This window comes from Malaclemys terrapin, chromosome 3, assembly GCF_027887155.1.
Source record: "Malaclemys terrapin pileata isolate rMalTer1 chromosome 3, rMalTer1.hap1, whole genome shotgun sequence".
Taxonomy (NCBI): domain Eukaryota; kingdom Metazoa; phylum Chordata; order Testudines; family Emydidae; genus Malaclemys; species Malaclemys terrapin.
The window spans coordinates 122,508,851-122,522,535 of NC_071507.1; the positions used below are offsets into that span (position 1 = coordinate 122,508,851).

Below are 13,685 nucleotides of genomic sequence, written 5' to 3' on the forward strand. Positions count from 1 at the left end.
TACATTTCTACTGTTTCCTTCAGCAGAGATCAATAATCAAGGGAAAGATTATAAAGTAAAATACATTTAATAATAAGTAATAGCCTTCTTCTCAAACTCTTCCCTCATAGGTAAAGACTGGCCATAATTCCAGAATAGCTGGGTGTTTCTAGTTAAATGATTAGCAGAGAAATAGTTAACAGTGCTGGATCATCACCATGGTTTGTTTATTATATTTAGTCTGATTTACCAGAGAAGCTGCAAGAGCTGATTAAAAAAAGACTAAGGTAAAATGTATAACAAGAATATTTTATTCACTTTTTTCTCTTTGCTTGATTTGTTACTTTTCTTAGTCCCAGTGGGCCCTATCCAAAGCCCACTGAAGTCAATGGGAGTCTTTCCGCTGACTCAAATGTACATTGCATCTATCTCAGGGTACGTCTACACTACCCGCCGGATCGGCAGATAGTGATCAATCGATCCCCGATCGCTCTGCTGTTGACTCCGGAACTCCACCACGGTGAGAGGCGGAAGTGGAGTTGACGAGGGAGCGGCGGCCGTCGATCCAGCGCCGCGAGGACGTGAAGTAAGTGATTCTAAGTTGATCTAAGATACGTTGACTTCAGCTACGCTATTCTCATAGCTGAAGTTATGTATCTTAGATCGATCCCCTCCCCACCAGTATAGGCCAGACCTTAGTGTGCTGTGGATCAGAGGAATCATTGAGGTAGATGAAAGGGGATCTACTGCAAAAAGGGGGCCCTGAAATGCTACACAGCATTGTACTCCACCAACTGGACTCTTAAAAGCATTCACCTAATGGGGGACTGTTAGGTTTTTTCCATACACAGAAAACAACCATATATTTTCAGTTTGAATTACTTTTATTTTAAAGTAAAGGAAACTTAAGGCTCTGTAAGATGCTATAGCAAGGCTGCCTCACAGAATGGCCCTGACCTATGCAGGCAAGGAGATGCTTTTGAAATGTAAAGGTACAGTCAGAGAAAATAATAACGACAGCACCTGAGCTTATACACCATGCTCCTCCCTTGTAATTACAAAAAAAAGAAAAGTTTGTCTTGTGGATACCTGCTGTTCTTCTGGTTCCTTATCTACATTTCGAGGTTCACTTTGTAATGTAACATTTTCATTTATATCATCTTCAGGCCAGAAATTACATGGTCATCAGCCTCCATTTCAGTCTTTTCCATTCCTGACCTCTTATCTTGTATCAGCTGGTCTGTATATTTATCCACTTATTTCACAGGTAGTTTTTGTATCCTTTGCTTTCTTGTTTGTCCATCTTCTTGCATTTTTAAAAGTTTTATTGAATTTCTTCCTCAGTTTGTATAAGTAACTCTGCCTTATCCACTGTCTGTTTTTCCTGCTGGATATTTTCCAGATATTTGTCTGTCATGCATATTCTTAACAGGCAAAAATGGTCTGTATAAAGTCTACATGAGATTCAAGACAGAAGGTAAATTAGAAATCCCAACTGACTTTGTTAAATATCATTTGCTGAATACTTCTGTTCCTGGTTATGAGATCTTAACAGGATGTGCTTGATTGAATTTAGGATGGAAAAAAATAAAGTTCATCCACTGTGAGCTATTCAGAAATAAGGGATGAGAGAAAAAAGGAAGGTAGGTCAACACACACACACAAAAGGCAAGAGCATCTTTAGCCTCTTTCGCCCACTCCTTTTTATCTGGATTGTAAAGAACATCAAAAATTGCTACCTAGCTGTGTATACAAAACCTGGACAGCTCAGTGGTTTCCTTGGATTCATTTGTAACGCATAGATGCTATCTAAAGTAAACTAAGGTACAAATATACTAATACATTTTAATATGAATTGCATAATGCTGGAATAATTAGTAGATAGGCTCAATGTAACAAAAGAGAAGAGACTCCTTTAACTTTGGGCTGGGACAGTAAAAATTCTAATTTAATGAAGAAAAAAATAATTTAGCTTGTATAGGCGGTCACCTACCACCCTACACTGGAAGACATATGGAGGTTATGTCTAAACTGCGCACCTTACAACGGCGCGACTCTGCCGCTATAGCCATGCCATTGTAAGGCCCACAGTATAGCTGCTCTTTGTCGCCAGGAGAGAGCTCTCCCGATGAAAAAATAAAAGAACCCCCAAAGAGGGGCAGTAGCTTTGTGGGTGTGAGAGCATCTCCTACCGATGAAGCACTGTCCACACCAGCACTTTTTGTTGTTACAACTTTTGTCATTCAGGGGGGTATTTTTTCCACACTCCTGAGAGACAAAAGTTTTAATGATGAAAGTGCCAGTGTAGACAAAGCTGGAGTATCCTCAAACAACTAAAACCCGTATTTGATGGGGATCCCATCCTGAAAGTAATCTTTCCTGAACCCCCACTTCTGGCCTTCAAATAACCCCCCCAACCTCACCAAACATATCATCAGAAGCAAGCTCCCCACAGATCAGGATGCACCAACTCAAATTGACACCAGACCCTGCCAAAACAACAGATGCAAAACCTGCAGACATATCCACACTGCTACAATGATCAACAGCCCCCCACAACTAGGGTGACCCGATGTCCCGATTTTATAGGGACAGTCCCGATTTTGGGGGCTTTTTCTTATATAGGCACCTATTACCCCCCACCCCCTGTCCCGATTTTTCACAGTTGCTATCTGGTCACCCTACCCACAACACACCTCTCAAGATCCATGGGTCTTACACATGTCTATCACAACATGTGGTGTACCTCATCCAGTGCATTAAATGCTGCAATAACAACTAGTGGGTTAAATCAGACAATCATTATGCTCTCAAATGACACACAGGACAATGATAAAAGACAAAAACACCATATTACCTGTGAGCGAATACTTCAAAAAGTAATCACTCTATATCTAACCTATCCGTGCTCATCCTCCAAGGAAACCTGCACTACACCGTCAAAAGATAAGCCTGGGAGATTAAATTCATAACTCTGCTAGACAGAAAAAATCATGGACCGAATAGAGACTCTGGATTTCTGGTTTATTACAATTATAACCCAATAACACACACATGTGCGCGCACACACACACTCACACATAGAGCTTCTTTTTCCCTCCCTCAGACAGGAGGAGTGTTAATGGGCCACTTTACTTTGAATGGTCCCTTGAATCTGTTAACTATTTATGCTAAACAATCTGTTCCACCTTATATATAGCAGTAACACTCTCCGGCTATGTCTACACTATGTACCTTTTAGCGATGTCCACCCCTCAACGAGCGGCAGTAGCTTTGTCAGCAGAAGAGCGCATCTGCCGACAAAGTGCTGTTTTCACCGGCGCTTTTCGTCAGCTAAACTTTTGTCGTTCGGGGTGTGTGTATTTTTCACACTTCTGAAAGACGAAAGTTTTGTCGTTCAGGTTCCACTGTAGACAAAGCCTCAGTACATTTCCCAGACCAGAAGAAGAGCTGTGTAAGCTGGAAAGCTTGTTTCTTTCACCAACAGAAACTGGTCCAATAAAAGATGTTATCTCAGCCCTGTGTCTTTCTAATATGCTGGAGCCAACGAGGTCACAAAAACACTGCATACAAAATGAGACTTGTCACCTGAGGTGAGGCAAGTGTCAGGGCTAACTCAATTAATGCTTAGAACAATAGACATCCATGGAGATAGCACTTTGCATATTGTCTGGTCCAGGTGGAGACTTGAGTATTGACAAAGAAAAACTAACCCCAGGATGATTTGCTGAAGAGATCACCCCCTCCCGCACATCACCAGTACCCTCCCCCCACATCTAAAAGACAATAGCCTGTAACTGTATGGGAGCAGAAAAAATGGCACAGGTTGTTGTCCACTAGAGGAGGAGAATTCTCATGAAAAGTGGATCCTAGCTCTCTGGACTGTACCAGTGCTGCAAGGACTAACCTTTGTCTATGTACCTGATGGTGAGGAGTGTTAAACTAAGGTAAAACCTATGAACTGGGTGCTCTGCTTCCACAGAGGCATGGAGGATCAGTGTTGTACGTTACAGATGTCCAGAAAATAGGGGTCTGGGCACTTGAGTGTAACCAAGCAGGGTGTATAAATTGCTAGCCTGCATTGGGAAAGAGAAGGGAGCCTGGAGAGGAAAGCTTGTGTTGTCAGCAGCTGATGGCTGGGTTTGTTTCCCCAGGTGGGCAAGGAAAGGCTCCCTCCCATTGTGAGCCAGTGATGGTGATTCACTCTAGACACCTCGGGTGACCCTGAAAAGCTTCATACCCTCAATATTGTCCCTTTCAACCCTGAACCTCTTCTTATCATTCATGGATCCTTTAGGAACTGTAATGCCATTGGCTAGGCAACTAGTACCTGTACAAAAACACCCATCTCTGAGCCTGAGGTAATGTTGTTTCAAACAGGATGATCATCAGTGAGATTATCCCAGAGAGTGAGTATCTGGATCCTCTAGGGAGAATGCTACTGAGAATATCACAAGATGGGACCAATGAGGATTGTAAAGCTACTCTTCCCTGATAGAGCCTTTGAGGAAGGGTGGTGGTCCCCCTGCCTGCCTCTTGAGTGTGAAACAGAAATAGAAGGGGCAAGCAGTTTTTGCTCCCTGTGCCATGGCCTTTACCCTGCAGATTAAATACAAAGAGAAAGGTTGTGACTGGGACTTGCTCAGGTGCACAGCGTGAGGAGAAGAGCAAAGGAATTTTTCCTTAAACTGTAAACTTGCAAGGGCCTGGGCAATGCAGGCGTGGTGTCGTTCAGGTATTTGCCTGTGTGGCTTAGTCTAACTCAAAACAGTTTCCACTCCTGCATATGCCATTTTATGCCCAGCATTTTCATCATTTCTTATACGAGACTGAGTACCAACCCATGGGTGTCAAGTCTTTCATGTACATAGCTCTTGTTCCCTGACTGGTCCCACCTACTTATGTATGCCCTTGCTGCTTCTTGCCAATATATGGAAATATACCTATCTCGTAGAGCAGGAAGGGACCCTGAAAGGTCATTGAGTCCAGCCCCCTGCCTTCACTAGCAGGACCAAGTACTGATTTTGCACCAGATCCCTAAGTGGCCCCCTCAAGGATTGAACTCACAACCCTAGGTTTAGCAGGCCAATGCTCAAACCACTGAGCTATCCCAGGAGGAGGAAGAGGAGGAGGAGGAGGAGGAGGAGGAGAAGGGAGAATGGGTATAAGAGGAAGATTTGCAGGTAAAGACAAGCTTGTATTCCTTCTTAAAGAGGAATTTTATTACCCTGATGAATTGATACAACCTAGGTCTCACTGGATTCCTAGGACTGAATACTATTGGTGAGTTGTTCCTACATTCCATTGTCCCAGGGTAATTTTATTTCCTTTTTCCAGCTCTTTACACAATTCAGTGCTAAAGTAACTGTCTTCAGCAATTGAAGACTGAGGATTATAGAGTTTGATGGGTGATAATATTATACATATCTTTAAAATTCTCTACACCAATGAATTCCCCTCTTAAAAAAAAATCAAGAGTCTTTTTGGGGAGTGGAGGGATAGATAAGGAATTGGCTTGACCTCAACTCCACCCCCAAACATGGAAACCATGTTTAGAATTAATCGGGCTTCTCTTCTAGTGTGAGAATGCTAGAGAGCCTTAGATGGTGCCTAGCTACCATGCTAGTCATTATAAGGGTCTACTTCTCCTTGGCTTGTTGCAAAGACAGCTGCCGCAGGAAAGGGAGGGTTTCACTTACTATTCCCCCCCCCAATAAGACAACAGTAATTTGGGGGGGTTGGGGAGAGCATGGAAGGTTGTATATCTAATTAACATACCAATAAAGTTGGAACACATAGAAGAAGCTACCTGATTACCTTGAAAAGACCAGGAAGGGAACCACCTAGGGCAATGGTTCTCAACCTATTTATCATGGTGGGCTGCATCCACACAATATATATACTATCTATATGGCCCTGAGGATGTCACATGGGCTGCACATGTGTGCTGATTGGGCCTCAAGTGGCCCACAGGCTGCAGGTAGAGAACCACTGACCTAGGGGGTAGCAGATAAGGGGGAAAGGCAATAAGCTTGTCTTAAGACAGAGTCTAAAGGCATACAAGTGTGTGTGTGGAGAGGGGTTTGGGGTGGAAGTGGCTGAGGCCAAGTAAGTGGCTCATAGTGGGAAACAGTTAGGATTGTTCTTTTGGATTGAATTTGTTGAACCTGCAAGCAACCCTGAAGAGTGACCCAGAGACTATAAAGTGGACACTAGAGTTCTGTTTGCAAACACCATTGCAAACCACAGTGGTTGGCAGAGCTCTAATTGCCTTGTAGTGCTGCTACTGTTCACTCTTCTCTAATTCTCAGAGATATCCCAGCTCCTAGAACTGGAAGGGACCTTGAAAAGTCATTGAGTCCAGCCCCCTGCCTTCACTAGCAAGACCAAGTACTGATTTTGCCCCAGATCCCTAAGTGGCCCCCTCAAGAATTGAACTCACAATACTGGGTTTAGCAGGCCAATACTCAAACCATTGAGCTATCCCTCCCCCTGGGAATAGTGCCTTATGCTGTTTCCCTTTCTGCATTTGCTGATTTGCAAGTGGGCGAGGTTAGGGAGGAGAGGTAAGAGAATGGGCAGTCAAGCAGAGATTCTTACAGCTATAGGCATGGACTCTAAAGTCATTTCTATAGTTGTGGGGTTCTCATTACATTAAAGTTAGTTTGATTTTAAAGGAGAATGGCCAGGAGGACATATTCATTCAAATACTCTAATATCGGTAGAACTCTGTGAAACCATCAGGATTTGCACACATAGACACATTTACAAGATCAGGCCTAACGGTATTTCTTTTACTGGGTTTTAGCCCCAATCTTACAGTCCACACAGAAAAATCTCTGACTTTTAGGCCCAGATGAATTTACCTGGCTCAGGTGTGGGTCAGAGCACAGGTTCTGCTTCAACTCAGATTAGAGCCTGCACACTTGGTAGTCAGGATGCAAACTAAATAACTTGAGTACTGATAGTTCCTCAATGCCCTTCCTACAATCCCCCCACCCCCTCAATAACTCAGGTAGGGCTTTGCTATGAGGACGCTCACGCCCGAACTAGGCTAACCTGAGTTCTCAGAATCACCCGGTCTGACATAGTCTTAGCCCTGCTGTCAGGGCCGTCCCTAGCCATTTTGGTGCCCTACACAGCCAGCAGTGCAGAGCAGGTTGGAGCCGGGTTGCTTCACTTCCTGTCTCCCAGTGATTGCAGGGCGGGCCCGACCCTGCACTCACGGGGTGGCGGGCAGGAGCACAGCCAGCTTTTCTGCCGCCCTAGGCGGTGGAAGGTCCCGCCCAGAAATGCCGCTCCCCACAGAGGCAGCGGAAGGTCCCGCTACCGAAATACCACAGTGGTCACCGCCGCCCCAAATTATAGCACCCTAGGCAACTGCCTAGGTTACCTAATGGGTTGCGCTGGCCCTGGTGGCAGGAAGTGAAGTGACCTGGCCCCAGCCCGTTCCGCTCTGCTCCCATGGCTCCCAGCCTTGGGACTTGGGGGGCAGGAGGGAACTGCCCCCCAACAGTCACCGGTGGCGTGGCTGGGAGCCAGGGGAGTGGACAGGCTGGGGCCGGGTCACTCCACTTACCGCCGTTGGGTCAGGCCCTGCTGCAGTCCTCAGGGGAGTGGAGGCAGGGCTGGGACGGAGCAGGGGCGGGGCTTTGTGGAAGAGGTGGAGTGGGGGCAGGTCTGGGGTGGAGCAGGGGCGGGAGGAGGCAGAGCAGGGGCTGGAGCAGCATGCAGCTGCATAGGGCACCAGGAAATTTGGTGCCCCAAATTTCCTGGTGCCCTATACAGCTGCGCACTTTGCATATGGGTAGGGATGGCCCTGCCTGTTGTTACATTGCAAACATATGTTGGTATAACTACGTTGCTCAAGACAGGGTGTGGAAAATCCACACACCCGCAAGCAATGCAGTTATAGCAGCATAACTGTCGGTGTAGACAGTGCTATATCAATGGGAGAAAGTCTCCCGTTGGCATAGGTGACACCTTCACTAGGCACTACTGAAGCTTTGCTGCTGAAGCACTATAAGGCCTGGTCTACAGTACGAGGTTAGGTTGAATTTAGCAGCGTTAAATCGAATTAAGCCTGGACACATCCACACGACGAAGCCCTTTTTTTGGACTTAAAGGGTCCTTTAAACTGGTTTCTTTACTCCACCTCTGACGAGGGGATTAGCACTGAAATCGGCCTTTGCGGATCGGATTTGGGGTAGTGTGGACGGAATTCGATGTTATTGGCCTCCGGGAGCTATCCCACAGTGCTTCATTGTTTACCGCTCTGGACAGCACTCTCAACTCAGATGCACTGACCAGGTAGACAGGAAAAGCCCCGCGAACTTTTGAATTTCATTTCCTGTTTGCCCAGCGTGGAGAGCACAGGTGACCACGCAGAGCTCATCAGCACAGGTAACCATGATGGAGTCCCAGGATCACAAAAGAGCTCCAGCATGGACCAAATGGGAGGTACGGGATCTGCTCGCCATATGAGGAGACGAATCAGTGCTAGCTGAACTCCGTAGCAGTAAACGAAATTGCAAAATATTAGAAAAAGTCTCAAAGGTCATGAAGGACAGAGGCTATAACAGGGACGCACAGCAGTGCCATGTGAAAATTAAGGAGCTAAGGCAAGCCTACCACAAAGCCAGAGAGGCAAACGGAAGGTCAGGGGCAGAGCCGCAAACATGCCGATTCCACACGGAGCTGCATGCCATGCTAGGGGGTGCAGCCACCACTACCCCAACCGTGTGCTTTGACTCCATCAATAGAGAATCATGCAACAGGGAAGCGGGTTTGGGGTACGAGGAAGATGATGATGAAGACAATGAAGATAGCTCATAGCAAGGAAGCGGAGAAACCGGTTTCCCCAACAGCCAGGATATGTTTATCACCCTGGACCTAGAACCAGTATCCCCCAAACTCACCCAAGGCGTGCTCCCAGACCCTGAGGTCACACAAGGGACCTCTGGTTAGTGTACCTTTGTAAATATTACACATGGTTTAAAAGCAAGCCTTTTTAATGATTAATGATTAATTTGCCCTGGCAATCGCGGCCAGTACAGCTACTGGAAAAGTCTGTTAACGTGTATGGGGATGGAGCGGAAATCCTCCAGGGACATCTCCAGAAAGCTCTCCTTCATGTACTCCCAAGCCTTTGCAAAAGGTTTCTGGGGAGGGCTGCCTTATCCCATCCACTATGGTAAGACACTTTACCACGCCAGGTCAGTAGCATGTAGTCTGGAATCATTGCATAACAAAGCATGGCAGCGTATGGTCCTGGTGTTTGCTGGCATGCAGACAACATCCATTCCTTATCTCTCTTTGTTATCCTCAGGAGAGTGATATCATTCACGGTCACCTGGTTGAAATGGGGTGATTTTATTAAGGGGACATTCAGAGGTGCCCATTCCTGCTCGGCTGAACAGAAATGTTCCCCGCAGTTAGCCACCTGGTGTGGGGGAGGGGTGAAGTGATCATCCCAGAGAATTGGGTGTGTGTGTGGGGGGAGTAGTTGGGTTTGTGCTGCATGTTAACCCAGAAACTGCAGCCCCTCCTTTTACATTGCAAACCCATTTTAACGGGCCAACCCAACGGCTGCTTGGTATGGGAAATGAGGGCGCTACTGTTTGAAACCATTCCCACATGTTAAGAAGGTTAAAAAAGCCAAAAGACTGTGGCTTACCATGGCTGCCTGCAAGCCGAATTCTGTTGCCTGGCACTGCGTGAGTGATCTCTCACACCAAACCGGCAGGCCCTCAATATAAGAGGAAAAATGCGACCTTGTAATGAAAGCACATGTGCTGTGTAATATGAACAGCAAACTTTAATGTGAAAGGGTGTACCCATTGTTCTCTAAAATGTGTCTTTTTTTAACCACCTCTCCCTTCTCCTCCACCAGCTGCAAATGTTTCTCCTTCACAGAGGCTAGTGAAGATTAGAAGGAGAAAACAGCAGACTCAGGAAGATATGTTCTCAGAGCTCCAGATGTCCTCCCACACTGACAGAGCACAGCAGAATGTGTGGAGGCAGTCAATAGCAGAGTGCAAAAAAGCACAATATGAATGAGAGGAGAGGTGGTGGGCTGAATCACGGGCTGAAGAGAGCAAGTGGCGGGCTGAAGAGGATAGGTGGTGTCAGCTTGCTGACAGAAGGCAAGAGTCGATGCTCCGGCTGCTGGAGCATCAAACTGAAATGCTCCAGCGTATGGTTGAGCTGCAGGAAAGGCAGCTGGAGCAGAGACCACCACTACAGCCCCTGTGTAACCAACAGCCCCTTCCCAAGTTACATTGCCTCCTTACCCTGACGCCCGAGAACACGGTGGGGGGGCCTCCGGCCACCCAGCCACTCCACCCCAGATGATTGCCCAAGCATCAGAAGGCTGGCCTTCAATAAGTGTTAAAGTTTTAAAGTTTTAAACTGCAGTGTGTCCTTTTCCTTCCCTTCTCCTCCACCCCTCTCAGGCTACCTTGGCAGTTATCCCCCTAGTTGTGTGATGAATTAATAAAGAATACATGAATGTGAAGTAACAATGCCTTTATTGCCTCTGCAAGCGGTGCTCAAAGGGGGGAGGGTAAGGTGGTTAGTTTACAGGGAAGTCGAGTGAACCGGGGGTGGGGGGAAGGGTTCATCAAGGAGAAACAAACAGAAATTTCACACCGTAGCCTGGCCAGTCACAAAACTCGTTTTCAAAGCTTCTCTGATGTGCACCACGCCCTGCTGTACTCTTCTAACTGCCCTGGTGTCTGGCTGTGTGTAATCAGCGGCCAGGCGATTTGCCTCAACCTCCCACCCCGCCATAAATGTCTACCCCTTACTCTCACAGATATTGTGGAGTGCACAGCAAGCAGCAATAACAATTGGAATATTGGCTTCGCTGAGGTCTATCTGAGTCAGTAAACTGCGCCAGCGCGCTTTTAAACATCGAAATGCACATTCTACCACCATTTGGCACTTGCTCAGCCTATAGTTGAACAGGTCCTGACTACTGTCCAGGCTGCCTGTGTACGGCTTCATGAGCCATGGCATTAAGGGGTAGGCTGGGTCCCCAAGGATAACGATAGGCGTTTCAACATCCCCAACGGTTATTTTCTGGTCCAGGAAGAAAGTCCCTTTCTCCAGCTTTTGAAACAGACCAGAGTTCCTGAAGACGCGAGCATCATATACCTTTCCTGGCCATCCCACGTTGATGTTAGTGAAACGTCCCTTGTGATCCACCAGGGCTTGCAGCAGCATTGAAAAGTACCCCTTGCGGTTTATGTACTCGGTGGCTTGGTGCTCCGGTGACAAGATAGGGATACGGGTTCCGTCTATCGTCCCACCACAGTTTGGGAATCCCATTGTAGCAAAGCCATCCACTATGACCTGCACGTTTCCCAGAGTCACTACCCTTGATATCAGCAGGTCTTTGATTGCGTTGGCTACTTGGATCACAGCAGCCCCCACAGTAGATTTGCCCACTCCAAATTGATTCCTGACTGACCGGTAGCTGACTGGTGTTGCAAGCTTCAAAAGGGCTATCGCCACTCGCTTCTCAACTGTGAGGGCTGCTCTCATCCTGGTATTCTGGTGCTTCAGGGCAGGGGAAAGCAAGTCACAAAGTTCCATGAAAGTGCCCTTTCGTATGTGAAAGTTTCGCAGCCACTGGGAATCGTCCCACACCTGCAACACGATGCGGTCCCACCAGTCTGTGCTTGTTTCCCGGGCCCAGAATTGGCGTTCCATGCCATGAACCTGCCACATTAACACCATGATTTGCACATTGCTGGGGCCTGTACTTTGTGAGATGTCTATGGCCATGTCAATTTCCTCATCACTCTCGTCGCCACGCTGCAATCGCCTCCTCACCTGGTTTTGCTTTGGCATATTCTGGCTCTGCATATACTCCAGGACAATGCGCGTGGTGGTCATAGTGCTCATAATTGCCGCGGTGATCTGAGCGGGTTCCATGATCCCAGTGCTATGGCGTCTGGGCTGAAAAAAGGTGCAAAACTATTGTCTGATGGAGGGAGGGGAATTAAAATCAACAAAGGTGGCTGTGCATCAGGGAGAAACACAAACAACTGTCACAGAGAATGGCCCCCCCAAAGATTGAACTCAAAACCCTGGGTTTACCAGGCCGTTGATTTCACGGAGGGAGGGTGAAGCAAATGAATACAGAACAAATCTGGTCCATCTATTTTTTACATCTTAGGCTGGCAGCAGACGGTGCAGCATGACTGATAGCCATCGGCATCTTCTGGGTGCTTGGCAGAAGATGCTGTATTACGACTGCTAGCCATCATCGTCAAGACGGTTCAATAGGACTGCCGGCAGGACTGAGTCTCCAGGAGACAAAACATGTCTGCCCAGGTGCCTCTGACTGAACTCTCTGAGGAGTACGACGACGATGGATACCAGTCGTAATACACCATCCACTGCCAAAAGGCAAGGAGCTGATGTTGTATAGCAATGCAGACCCACGTCTGCCAGCACCCAGATAGCCGATGACGGCTACCAGTCATACTGCACTGTCTACTGCCAAAAGGCAATTATCTGCTGCTGTGTAGCAATGCAGTACCACGTCTGCTGGCACCCAGATGACATATGGTGACTGTGAGCTGAGCTGAGCTAAGCGGGCTCCGTGCTTGCCGTGGTATGTTGTCTGCACATGTAACCCAGGTAAAAAGGGGCGAATCAATTGTCTGCCGTTGCTCTGAAGGAGGGGCCTGACGACATGTACCTAGAACCCCCCGCGACACTGTTTTGCATCATCAGGCATTGGGATCTCAACCCAGAATTCCAATGGGCGGCAGAGACTGCAGGAACTGTGGGATAGCTACCCACAGTGCAACGCTCCGGAAGTCGACACTAGCCTCGGTACTGTGGACGCGGTCCGTCGACTTAATGCACTTAGAGCATTTTATGTGGGGACACACACAATCGACTGTATAAAACCAATTTCTATAAAACCGGCTTCTATAAATTCGACCTAATTTCGTAGTGTAGACAAGCCCTAAGTCACCAACCTAAATGTAAAATGTAAATTAATGTAAAATTAATGTGTATATTAAAAAAGTATTAAACATTGCTGTCCTCTGGATGGGATTCTGAACTGATCATTCAGCTACCCACTCTGCAAAAGTGTAAACAGGTACAGCTTTTCTGATTTTTTTGTTTATTGATTGCGTATTGCATTGCATTGCAATTAAATCCTTTCTCTCCCCCTCCCACACTCCAGCAAACCTACTGAGGATACGACAAAAAGCTATTTGGCAGCTAGCCACTTTGACAAGCTGTGTGATGTGTTCAGCAGTTTACTTGATTTACACTGTTTATACTGTTGGAAGTTGCCAAACTTTTTGTCATTTGGTGTAATATAGTGTTTGCGCCTTTAACGATTTTTTTCTTCCATAAAAAGATTTTTATTTTGCTCACTAGGGTTATAATTTGAAGGTATAATTAGCATCTTGTTAATTGTCAATAATTAAACATGTCATTCAGAGAGCTCTTGCACGGGGCATGTGATTCATTTACCAGAATTTCCTCAAGCCAGTGTTGGGAGATCCCTAATGAACGGAGAATAAAACAGGAATGGATGTAACGATATAAATTAAATATGTGAACACATATAAACAATCTAAATTTAAATCCAACAGACCACCACATAGGAATGCACTCTGCAACATGAAAAAAAAAAGCCTCTGATACCAAAAATCTCAGGATTGCGGCTCTCT

At 46.6% G+C, this 13,685-nt stretch overlaps 1 long non-coding RNA gene across 1 annotated transcript; it reads left to right on the forward strand.

The window, feature by feature from the left end:
• The first annotated feature begins 468 nt into the window (after window positions 1–468).
• On the forward strand, window positions 469–10,495 carry LOC128833554 (uncharacterized). Its single transcript, XR_008444276.1, has 2 exons — window positions 469–565; window positions 9,872–10,495. It is a non-coding gene; the product is annotated as an uncharacterized LOC128833554 (long non-coding RNA).
• The last annotated feature ends 3,190 nt before the right edge of the window (window positions 10,496–13,685 follow it).